The sequence below is a fragment of the Protopterus annectens genome, chromosome 3.part1 (genome assembly GCF_019279795.1).
Source record: "Protopterus annectens isolate FY-2018-M chromosome 3.part1, PAN1.0, whole genome shotgun sequence".
Lineage (NCBI taxonomy): Eukaryota > Metazoa > Chordata > Ceratodontiformes > Protopteridae > Protopterus > Protopterus annectens.
In genome coordinates this window covers 1870054870-1870066889 of record NC_056732.1, presented here as the reverse complement: position 1 = coordinate 1870066889, position 12020 = coordinate 1870054870, and the positions used below count along the sequence as shown (strand labels likewise).

The window sequence follows — 12020 nt, the reverse complement described above, 5'->3', positions numbered from 1 at the left end:
GGACAGTAATAAAATGAACAGCTAAAACAAAACAAACAGCAGTCAAAGCAAGAGGAATGGCAAAATTATAACTAGTAACTGTAAAAACACTGTGCCAAGTCTTTTGATCTTCTAAGTACTTCAGCCAAAACAAACTTGAATAACTACTATAAAAATGTTTATTAAGCACTCTTGTCCAGTAGTGAACATGAATTAATTAGAACAAACATTTATTTCATGCAACCATTTTTAAATAACCTTTCTGAAAACACATGATATTAAGTTAACCAATCAGAACTTCACAATAATAAGCCCTAATGGTGTTACATTATCAAATAAGTCATACATATAGCATACAATCAACTTTAAACCCACTACAAAATAAGTTATGTCAGTCACATTTAGCTGCATTTATACTAAGCAGACTCATTAAAGGTACATAGTCATTGAGTCCTAGGGGGTGGTGGCATTTATCCTAATATACAGATTATTTATTTATTTATTTTACATTTGTTGATCGGGCTAGTCTAACTGGATATATGTCCATTTTCAGTAGAGGCCCGGGGAGAAAAGCTCCAGGACAATAACAAATAAAAAAGTAAAATAGTGTAGAATAAAATAAAGTTTACATAGAGCAAAAAATATTGATATACATTTAGGTACACACTGGTTAGTAATTATTTACAAAAAAGATTAGCTCTTTCTGTAATAAATTATTTTCTTACCAACCTTCCCAGGATATCCTATCACCTTTTTTCCCAAAATAGAGAATAGATCTTTTTTAAAGTATCACAGTGAATAGTATGTTTAAATAATTGTTAATGTCCTTTTTAATCATGCTATGCAGGTTTTTATACATTCGCTTATTAAGACTCCACTCGGTCTTACCATTGTAAAATGACTTGCAGATAAAGCACTGGGCAAGGCAAATCCCACACTGGGTTTTACGACTGTAGTTAGCTAAACACGGAATTCTTGTATGACAACCTAGTTCCAAAATATAACGACATTTGTAATCATGGGTGGGAGGGTGGCCTAATGGTTAAGGTGTTTGCCTTACAAACACAGGGTGCAGGATTTGAGTCTCACAAGGGATAATTGGCTAGGCTTAAAATGGGTCGCAAGGGCAGTTAGCTTAGTACTATTCTATGAACCTATGCTATACATATTTTCCATGCGGGAGTAAATGACCTGAGACGTACCTCCCTAAACAATATGAAGAGAGACATCATGGGGCTCTCAGAATATGTGTCTCAGGTTGGTACGAGCCTAGCAATTGGCAGGATTTTACCTTTTCCAAGGATGATGCCACAATACAAACAGATGACTGACTTTAATAATTGGCTTAGTTTCTGGTGTCATTCTAAGGGGGAGCAATATTTGTCAGCATGGAAGGAGATGGTCAACAGACAACGCTGCTTTGCCAGGGATGGTCTGCATCTCTCCTCTCTAGGCTTTTGAATATTTCCTAAAACTTTGTCTTCCCCCATACTGCCTTTTTTAGGCAATGCCAAATTGAAAGCACTTCAGACATAGCAAATCAAAACCTAGAAAATCTAAAGGTATTACTGTTCAGTGCTAGGAGTCTAAAGAAAAAAACTCCACTTCCTAGATACTTTCTTTGACCTAGAGAATGCTAACTTCTGTGCGGTCACTAAGACATGGTTTAAAGCTGCAGACAGCAGATCAACTGTGCAAGGTTATAATGCCTTTCACAAATTTAGACCAGCTACAACACAGACAGGGACTAAAGGTGGAGGTGTTTCGATTTGCATAAAAAATAAATATACCTCAAGGCTGGTCAAACAAGACAATGCATTTGAGCTGCTCCATGTTCAAATCACCATAGATAAAATCCAATACCACTTCCTTGTAAGCTCCAGGACCCAGGAAAGCCATACCATGTATTTAAACTTATTAGAAACGATAACCATCCAACCCAATACCATATTCGTGGGTAACTTTAATTATCCCACTAGTAACTGGGAATCCTATACAATACCAAATGTACAGGCACAGAGATTCCTGGATTTTGTAAACACAAAATCCCTGCCCAGATTGTCAGTACACCAACCAGGGTTGCATCCATACTGGATTTGGTCCTCACTAACATGGGAGAATAAAACCTGGACACCCCCCCCCCAAGCTAAAGCTGGGATATTTAGGAACTACTCTAAGGCTAACTTCCTGCTAGTAAGTGATAACCTGGCAAAATTTAAAGCCCCAATGAATGAAGAACACTGCTGCCTATGCAGAACTGTTCACAGAAGCCTTATACAAGCATGTTACTATCTGCATAGATGCAGTTGTACCCAACAGGAAGAAATACAGAAGTAACTCAAAAAACAAGCCACCTTGGTGGAATGACAAAAATCAGTAGGTTTTATAACAGAAGGAAGAAAATCATGGCAAAAATTAGGAGATGCAGCACCCAACAGGATAAAAGCACTCTCATCAAACTAAACAACTCGGAGGACAAACAAAGTCTACCAAAGCCAAATCTGAGGTAAATTTGGCCTCCCAGGCCAAGGAAACCCACAAGGCATTGTTTAGCCAGGTCCTCAACCTCAAAGGCAATACACAGTTTTGTGCAGAGCTCATTGTAAATGGAGCCACCTATAGTTTCATAGTTTCATAGTATAGTACTAGGCTATCTGCCCTAGGGCATTTATAAGCCTAGCCAAAGTGTATGTGGCTTTCTCCACCCCATGTAATGATACAAAAGTGTACAATTTAAATTAAATTTAGTTTACTGTGCCTCTATCTAGCAATGACACAGAGATGACCCCCGGGGTAAATCTACGATCACCCATCCATTCGTCCAGATTTCTCTTGAAGAGAGTCAGTGAGGGGTTCTGCCTAACATGGACAGGTATCCTGTTCCAGAGTGCGGGAAGCCTCTGGGTTATGAATCTATCCCTCCAGCATGTCCTATTCATATTTGTGCTGAGGTTTAGATCTTTAGCTCTCGTGGCTCTGATGGATTTGGATTTTTTGAGGTGGAGCATGTCCATTAATTCTGAATTGGACATGGCCTTGTACGTAAGGCACAGATCACCTCTAAGCAGGCGGTATGCTACTGAATAGAGCTGGAGCTTTTTCAGTCTGGCAGCATATGACATATGCTGGAGACCCTTGATCCTCTTGGTAAGGTACTTTTGGGGTCTCTCCAGCTGCTGCAGGTGCCGGGTGAGGTACATACCAAATGGGGCATTGTACTCAATCATAGGCCTGATAAGGGAGGAATATAAGGGTACAATGACATCCTTTGATCTGGATGTGAATCTCTTCATGATAAGGTGGGCAAAGTAGAAGGTCTTTCTAACCACTTTGGTGACGTGGGTGTCAAATGAGAGGTCACTGTCAACTTGGGTCCCCAGGTCTCTGATTATTTTTCCGTACTTAATGGATTACCACCTATGTGGTAATTTGTGGGTACTTTGTTTTTTCCAAAGGGGATGACTATACATTTTTTGGCATTTAGTTTAAGGCCATGACTCTGGCACCAGTCATCCATTTCTGTGAGGCCCTTCTGGAGGATGCATGTGTCAGCTGGTGTGTCAACTATGGCGCCTAGTTTGCAGTCGTCTGCGAACTTTGTCAGCCACAACCCCCCTATGTTTGCCTGCACATCTGAGAAATAAATGCTGAACAAGAGGGGTCCCAAGACAGAGCCCTGTGGGACTGCTCTTGTGACTGGCTTAGAGTCTGACATAGCTCCAGCTATTCTGACTTTGTGGGTTCTGTCCTTTAGCCAGTTTGCAACCCATCTTGTGACAAACGGGTTTACATTTAAGCTGTTGAGCTTGTCGATGATGCCTGAGTGGGGTATTGTGTCGAAGGCTTTTGCCAGATCCAGGTAGGCTGTATGAACTGCTTTGCCTTCATCGATGGCTCTAGTGACTGTTTCAAAAAAGTCCACCAGGTTTAAAAGACAGGATCTGCCTTTTACAAGGCCGAACTGGGAAGGGTCAATTGTCTGCAGGTCCCCAATGTCTTTGTCTATGAGTTCCATAATGATCCTTTCCATAGCTTTGTAGACCAGGCTGGTCAAGCTTATGGGGCGGTAGTTTCCAGGGTCTGTAGAGTTGCCACCTTTGTGGAGTGAGACCACTGTAGCTGTACGCCAGTGTTCAGGGACGTATCCTGTAGCAAGGCTAAGATTAAACAGCGTTCTTATGTGCGGGTTTAGCTCCTCTAGGAGTTCACGTAGCACGCAACCCGGGACACCATCAGGTCCCATGGATGCTGTATTTTTAGCTTTGCTGAGGGCAGCTCTCACCTGGACATCTGAGATTTCAGGGAGGTTTCATTCAGATGAGATATTTATTTCGTCTTTTGGGGGAGAGGGAGGGGAGAAATTTGCACTGAACCTGTCTGTCTGCCAGTATGTTGGCAATATCTGTGGGTTCAGTGTATTTTTTGCCGTTATGAACTAACTCTGCACATATCTGAGGGTTTCCGCCCAGGTTTCTAACATAACTGAAGAAGGCCTTGTGATTATCTTTAGTGTCCTTAGCGATTTTTCTCTCAAAGTTAGCCTTTGATGATTTTATTAGTGAACGTAGTTTTTTGCTAGTGCTGATCAGGGATGCCTTCCCTTTATGGGATTTTGCTCTGTCTTGCAGTAGCTTCCTTCTCTTGTTATAAAGTTTGTTTATGGCTGGGGTCCACAAGATAGGATGCCTGCCTTTGGTGGAAAGGGTCTTGGTTTTATTTGGGATTGCATGATCCATGCATTCTTGGAGATGCCCGTAGAAAGCATTTGTGAAGGATTCAGCAGTGTGGGATGTGGTTTCCACTGGCTCAGGGGGCTTGAAGGATACCATTTCAGTCCTAAGGAGTGTAAAGTCGGCTTTTAAGAAGTTTCTCACTGTGGTCTTTTGTGCTGGGGGTGGAGGTGGGATATGAATATCTAGGGTTATTAGTTTATGGTCTGATCTCACTAGTGAGGGGTATACTTCCGGTGTTGAGCATTGTGTCCTCATGTTTGTGATGATCAGGTCAAGTATATTATTTCCCCTTGTGGGGGAGGTGACTAGTTGTTCCATCGCATTTGAGTTGATGAATTCCAGGAACCTTTGGGCTAGGGTGCTGGGGCTTGAGTAATGCATCCAGTCTATGTTTGGGTAGTTGAAGTCTCCCAATATGATGGTATTTGGTGAGACTGGAGTTCCTGAGATTGCGAGGGTGGTCTGTAGCATGCTACAAGTTGTATAGCAGTTTTGCCTAAGGTTAGTTGCACGTGGATGGTCTCCGATGCTTCGTGCGTTGCCACTAACCTGGAGGTGTGGGTGTCTTTAATGAATATGGACACTCCCCCTCCTTTTGTGGTTCGGCCCAGGTTTTGGGGCCGAAATGCATGATACGAGGTATAACCTGGTAGGGCTGGGGTGCTCTCAGGAGCCTTGAATCAGGTTTCAGTTACTGCACAGACATCGATGCTCTCCATACTGAGGAGTGCTTCGAGAGCCTGCATCTTGAGATTTAGACTTCTGGTGTTGAGCAGCATTACCCTTAGTTTTTTTCCTTTATTGTTTTCTAAGGTGGTGGGTTTGCCTTTTGAGCCTTGCCTAAAAAAGGCACTATGGGGGTGGCAAGAGCCTTAGCCAATATCCGGAAGCCCAGTGGTGACAGGTGCAAGCCGTCCCTTGCGAAGCAGCGTGGCTTGTCCAGCATGTCATCCCAAGCAGACAGACATTGGATCCCCCTAGAATGACACCAGTAATTGAGCCAATTATTAAAGCTGATCATCTTGTCTTTGTATTGTGGCATCATTCTTGGTGAGGGCAAGATGCTGCTCAGGGTCAGGGTCATACCGGCCTGGGCTACATAATCAGAGAGCACCTCTATGTCTCTTTTCATGTAGATAAGGAGGTACGTCTCAGGTCATTCACGCCGGCATGGACAATGACGGAGTCATATTTGCACTTGCTTTGGAGTGACCTGAGTGCTTGTGTTATGTGGCGGATCCTAGCTCCTGACAGGCAGCTCACCATTACCCTCTCTTTGTTCAGCCTGGTAAGTGGGACGTCAGTGTGTCTGACTATAGAGTCACCTATTACTAGTGTATCAGGCATGGTGTTTCGCCTTAAGAGCTGTGATTGTTTGGCACACTGACTTTGTGTACTATGTGTTGCTTGTGCAGAGTTTTGAGGTGGTGTTTTCTTGGATGTATGCTTTGGGAGCCTCTGTTGTTTCGGTAAGTTTTTTATTAGAGCCTCCGAGTATGTCTTTGTGTTACTATGTGTTTGGTTTGCAGTTGTGGTTGGTTTATGTGAGACTGGGTTTGTTGTGTGTGTGGTTACCTTCTCCTCCTGTATGGTCTTGCTAGTCCTGTGTTGAGAGAGTTCAACCTCCAGTTTGGCTATATAGTTGCATCTCTCACATGTGTTTGTGTTTGTTGGGAGGAGGAGAGGGTTGTCTGTGTACATGAGACAATTGTAACATTGTCTCAGGATTCCCAGATTAACCAGCTGAACTGGAGAGGACGTCAGTAATATACCACTCAACATGCCAGAATAGTATAAGGAGGTGATGTGTAACTGGGTCAGAGAGAGGACTTTGAAGGGAAGTGGGTATTAGCATGGGTTGTAGGTGGATGTAGTGCTTACGTTAGTTTAAGGGTGCTTCACTTAAAAGAAAGGTTTTAGGAGCAAGTGCTAGGCTTATGATAAGGCGAATAGACTGGTTTTGTTGAAAGTAGAGCTTTCTTAAGGAAAAAATTGAAGTGCAGACTTGGCGGCGCCAGGAATAGTTTAAGCCCATTTAACCGGCGCTGCGCTATGCACACAATCGCGCAAAGCCGCAAACGTGGATTTTAAACAGGGAACTTCAAAAGAGCTGGAAATGGTCCAAAACGACCAATTACTACAAGCACTTGTGCTGAGGTCACGCCTTCAGGGACAGATAGGCTGCTCAAGGCTCCCCACTCCCACTGGTGAGCAAAGAAACTTCCTTCTATCCAAGTAAGGCAATGGACAACACAGGAACTACACCACAGTCCAGAATACAGCAAAGCCTGTATACTGGTCTAAACTAGTCGAGAAAGGCAGGAAAACAAGGATTTTTTTTTGTTTTTTTGTTTTTTTAAGTTAGAAAGTACACAGAAATGCAGGAAAAACAGTAATAAATCACTTACACAGGCTAGCTCACTTTAGTGGGTAGCCTCAACAGTTAAATTTAACAACAAACTTTTGACCAAATGTAACTTTAAGTGCAGATAATGTACAATGCAAAAAAACAGGTAGTAAAGCAGTATAAACTTGTTCAAAGTAAGAAAAGGAAGGTCTCTCAGGTAAAAACAGCAAAAAAATACTTAGATCAGGAAAGTAGTCACTTTTCTCAGTTCTCTGCTGCTAGCACCACTCTGCAGGACCAGGGGGAGCTGTTTCTGAGTAGTATAGCCAGAGAAAAACACTCAGAAGATATAGCAAACCTACTGGACAATAAATTCAGCTCCAACGTTACCTCTCTCTCCTCCTCAACCTTCCTTCAGGAAATACCATCAAGTATAACTCCCCCTGCTATCACTAGGGAACAAGTCATTAATGCTCTCTCTAAGGCCAAGAAGTGGGTCCAGACAATATCCCAGGATGCCTTCTAAATAGCATGAAACATAACCTATCAGGGCCACTGGAATTGTTATTTAACTGCAGCCTCCAAACAATCCTCATGCCTCATGAATGGAGAACAGCAACAGTCATCCTTCTGCTCAAAGCTGGGCTATCTACAGACCCTGAAAACTACAGACCCATAAGTCTCACTAGTCTTGTATGTAAACCCATGGAAATGATCAGTAGTGACATAGTAAACCTCCAGACACTGGACCCAACCCAATTTGGTTTCGTCAAGGGCAGGTCATGCCTACTCAACCTGGTGTACTTCTTTGAGAAGGCCATCAAAAGAGTGGATGAGGGAAAAATGGTTCACAATGCCTACCTTGACCTGGCCAAGGCATTTGACACAATACCCCACTCAGGCATTCTTGACAAACTTAAGAGGTTAGATACAAATCCATATGTCACCCAGTGGATAGCCAACTGGCTCACAGACAGGACCCAGGAAGTTAGAACTGGGGAGGCCAACTCTACAAATAGGCCAGTCACAAGTGGAGTTCCTCAGGGATTGGTCCTTCGACCGCTCCTTTTAGGCATTTACTTCTCAGAAGTCAAGGCCAATGTCAATGGTCTCTGGCTGACTAAATTTACAGATGACTGCAAATTAGGAGTGGTTATTGAATCCCACACTGACACAAATGTTCTCCAGGAAGGGCTGACACAGGCAAACAACTGGTGTCTGAGCCATGGACTAAAACTAAATGCCATGAAATGCATAATAGTACCGTTCGGGAAGTCATCCACCCCTGGTAACTCTCATATCGACAACACACTTCTTAGAGTTGACCCAGTAGCCAGGAACTTGGGGACATGCATAATAATCTAGCCTTTGACCATCACTTGTCTACAGTAGTGAGGAAGTCATTCTATGTTGCACAACTTTAAACGAAGATATTGTATCAAAATAGCTCCATTGGAAGAGTGTTAGACTGAAGATTTAAAGGTCCCTGGTTCAATCCCAGGTTTTGGCATGGAAACCTTTTTGTGTGGGAGGTTGGCATAGTGGTTAAGGTGTTTACCTTGCAGACACAAGGTACAGGGTTTAATTCTCATTTGGGATAATTGGATAGGCTTAAAAATAGCATACAATGGCAGTTAGGCTTGTACTAATTTATGAACTAAGTCCAAGGAAGTCATTGTTCCACTGTATTCGGCATTCATCAGACATATCATTAAGTACAATGCCCTCTTTAGTATATACGTAACCAGGCATATCCAACAGCTGGAACAACCACAGAGGTTCTTCACTAAAAGAATACAGGGTATAGGTAAAATTTCCAATGCAGACTGCCTCGAGGCCCTATCCCTGTATTCTGTCTTCTACGGGCTTTTGAGGGGAGATCTATACCTGGCATACAGGGCATTGTCAGACGCACCTCTGATGGACCTCCTGCATATCTACAAAACAAACAGCACCAGAATTACACATTCTAAAGATTTAAGTCTTGCATGTGATATAAATAGCACCTGCTAGAGAGACAGGTATGTTTCCCAGTCACTTCCCCGTCTCTGGTACAGGCTCCCCATCCATGTGAAGCAGAGTTCCTCCCTAACCCAATTCAAGTGCAACTTGGACAATTGTATGGGGAACAGGAAATTCATCCCTGGTTTGGCACCCACGTCTCTAATGGGCGCAGGCAACCTGTAAATGGTTTATCTCCCAGGTCACTGCTTGTAAATGTTTCATCTCCCAAACCCCTGTTTGCACTTATCAAGGGTATCAGAACTTGTCAGAGATTTGGGATGCATGGCTATTCTTAAAACGGTCCTTCTGGTTGTTAGCATGGTAAACACCTATGAACTGTCTAGATTTTCGCAGAATGGCCAGATTCTTTCCTCATATTTTTGGTCTGTTCCTCATAAAAGCTGTGGTTTTCTGGATTATTGTGGCAAATCAGTGAGAACTGAATTCCCTAAATAATGACAGGTATGTGACTTTCAGACTTCATATCCTTCAGAAAATGCATGGTAACAGAAGACATTTTTTTCTAGCAACATTCTAGGTTTATAAGAGCAATGCTTAAAATTTGTCCCTATTTGTCTTTGCCCAGAATTTTTTGCGCTAAGAAGTTGACACCTATGCAGCAGCCCCAAGAACAGAAATGAGCAAATAGCAAGCAAGACCTGAGAAGATGAAAGGACTTTTACGCAACAGTGAGGTAAGCCTGATGACCTGGAGAGCAGGCTGCAAAGACAGAATGTCTGCTTTACTGGGATCTATAAAAAAATAACAGACAATGCACCAGGGAAGCTGAACACTGAACTGCTTAAAGAGGGGATGGAAATAAGCATGTCTAAGCTTAAAAGGGTGCACACTGTGAAAGACACACAGAAGCTGGTAATCATCAGACACACACACTGGCATATACATCAGTTTATTTAAAGAGAAGGAGGAGACTATCCACAAGCACAAGAGTTTTGAAGGCTGCCCCACTTATCAAAAGTGGTAATTAACCACATGAAGCTCGTGATAAAGAAAGCAGACGAGCTGGGAGCAATGGAAGCAGGAATGTGTATGAAATACTCAACCAACTTAAATGTAGTGTGGACTGGAACAATAAAGGTACACAGTCACAGATAAATCAGAGGTGTACGATTTTAGTAAATGGTTGGAAAAGAAAAGAAGGGAAGAATGCAAAATAACTGGGCATTACTCAAACTTTCGGGGAGAGATTAACGCATTAACGGATGTCGCAGTGGTGCAGCGGTAGCGCTGTCACCTCTCAGCAAGAGGTTCTCTGGTTCAATTCTCGGCTGGGGTGCCTTCTGTGTGGAGTCTGCATGTCTTCCCTGCATTCGTGTGGGTTTTCTCTGGTTTCCTCCCACGTTACAAAGACATGCATCTGGAGCATTTCTCCCCGGGCCTCCTCTGAAAATTGGCTTCTTTCCAAGTCAGCCTTTCCCGGTAAACAAATGTTAAACAAATTAAATAAAAATAAAACAAAATTAAGGGAGTGGGAGCAGAAGACATCACACAGGGGAAGAAAAAAAAGAAGTTATGTACTCACCATAACGTTCCATCTGAGTAGGTAACTTCATTTGTCAGCAACGTGTGGGTATCGGATCAGATCCGAGCCGGCAGCTTTCCAAGCTAGAGATCCGAGTTCTTAGCTCCTCCCCCTTACCCATAATACCCTGCTACCTCCCTCCAGTCCTCAGATCGAGTTTGCCAAAATAACACACAATACCAAAGACAACAAACCACCTGAACATCCTAACCTGATACCAACTAGGAGTGAAACAACAAACCTTCGGGTGATGAACTACAGGTTAGGGGATGGAGGGGGGGGTCAGTTGCTGACAAATGAAGTTACCTTCTCAGATGGAAGGTTATGGTGAGTACATAACTTCTTTATCTGAAGTAGTTAACTTCATTTGATCAGCAACCTGTGGGACAGAGTCCCCAGCTACCAAAACTTGGGAGGTCCTCAAGGAAGGATATTACAGAGCACTGCAGAGCCAAATGCTGCCCTCCCCCTGGATATCAAATCCAATTTATAATGAGTAATATAGGTATGAGAGGAAGCCCAAGTGGCCGCAGAACAGATGTCATCCAAGGGCACCCTTGACCAAAAGGCAGCAGAGGTAGCCACAGAACGCGTAGAATGTGCTCGAACTCCCACGAGCTCAGGTCGACCAGAGATTTTATACGTGTGCACAATACAGTTGGAAATCCACCTAGCTAGAGTTACCTTCGTTATTGGTCTACCCAAAGATCACTTGGCAAAGGAAATAAAGAGCTGCTCCGATTTCTGAGAGGCAGCGGTTCTATGCAAATGGAAGCACAATTGTCTATGCACATCTAATGAATGGAGTCTGTATTCCCCTTTGTTCTGGTAGTTAGGGAAAAAGACCGGCAGGTTAATGGATTGGTTGATGTTAGCTTCGGAAGCCACTTTAGTTAAAAAGGAGGGATTAGTCCTGAGGGAAACTCTGTCTTTATGGAAGAGAAGATATGGAGGTTTGGTACAAAGGGCCTGAAGCTTGGATACCCTTCTAGCTGAGGTAATAGCAATCAAGAAGGCAGTTTTCCAAGACAAATACTTTAAGTCAACCGAAGCTGCAGGCTCAAAGGGTGGACCAGTAAGAGCCTGGAGGGCTAAGGTTAGATCCCACGGAGGAACCGCATTCTTGACAGGAGGTCTTAACAAAAAAGTACCCTTCAAAAAGGTCTTGCAGATCTTAGAGGAAGCTAAGGGGCCAAGATTATCTCCGATGTGGAAGTGGGAAATAGCCGCCATCGGAACCTTCACAGTTGAAGAACTGGCCCCTTGATTAAAATGTGGGATAAAAACTCTAGAACTGCTGGAATGGGAGCTGAAAAGGGATCCAGATTTCTTTGCTCGGCCCAGATAGAAAAACATTTCCATTTACTGTTGTAGACTTTCCTGGTAGAAGGCTTATGAGCGGCCACCAGGATGG

At 43.2% G+C, this 12020-nt stretch overlaps 2 protein-coding genes and 1 non-coding gene across 4 annotated transcripts in view; 1 reads left to right on the top strand and 2 right to left on the bottom strand.

Moving 5' to 3' along the window:
- The window catches only part of LOC122798790 (zinc finger protein 271-like), a 651855-nt gene that overhangs the window by 119416 nt on the left and 520419 nt on the right, over positions 1-12020 (bottom strand). The window lies entirely within an intron of this gene.
- The window catches only part of LOC122798792 (zinc finger protein OZF-like), a 117418-nt gene that overhangs the window by 4679 nt on the left and 100719 nt on the right, over positions 1-12020 (bottom strand). The gene's annotated exons all lie outside the window — the stretch shown is intronic.
- Positions 8497-8569, top strand: TRNAF-GAA. The gene has a single exon. It is a non-coding gene; the product is annotated as a tRNA-Phe (tRNA).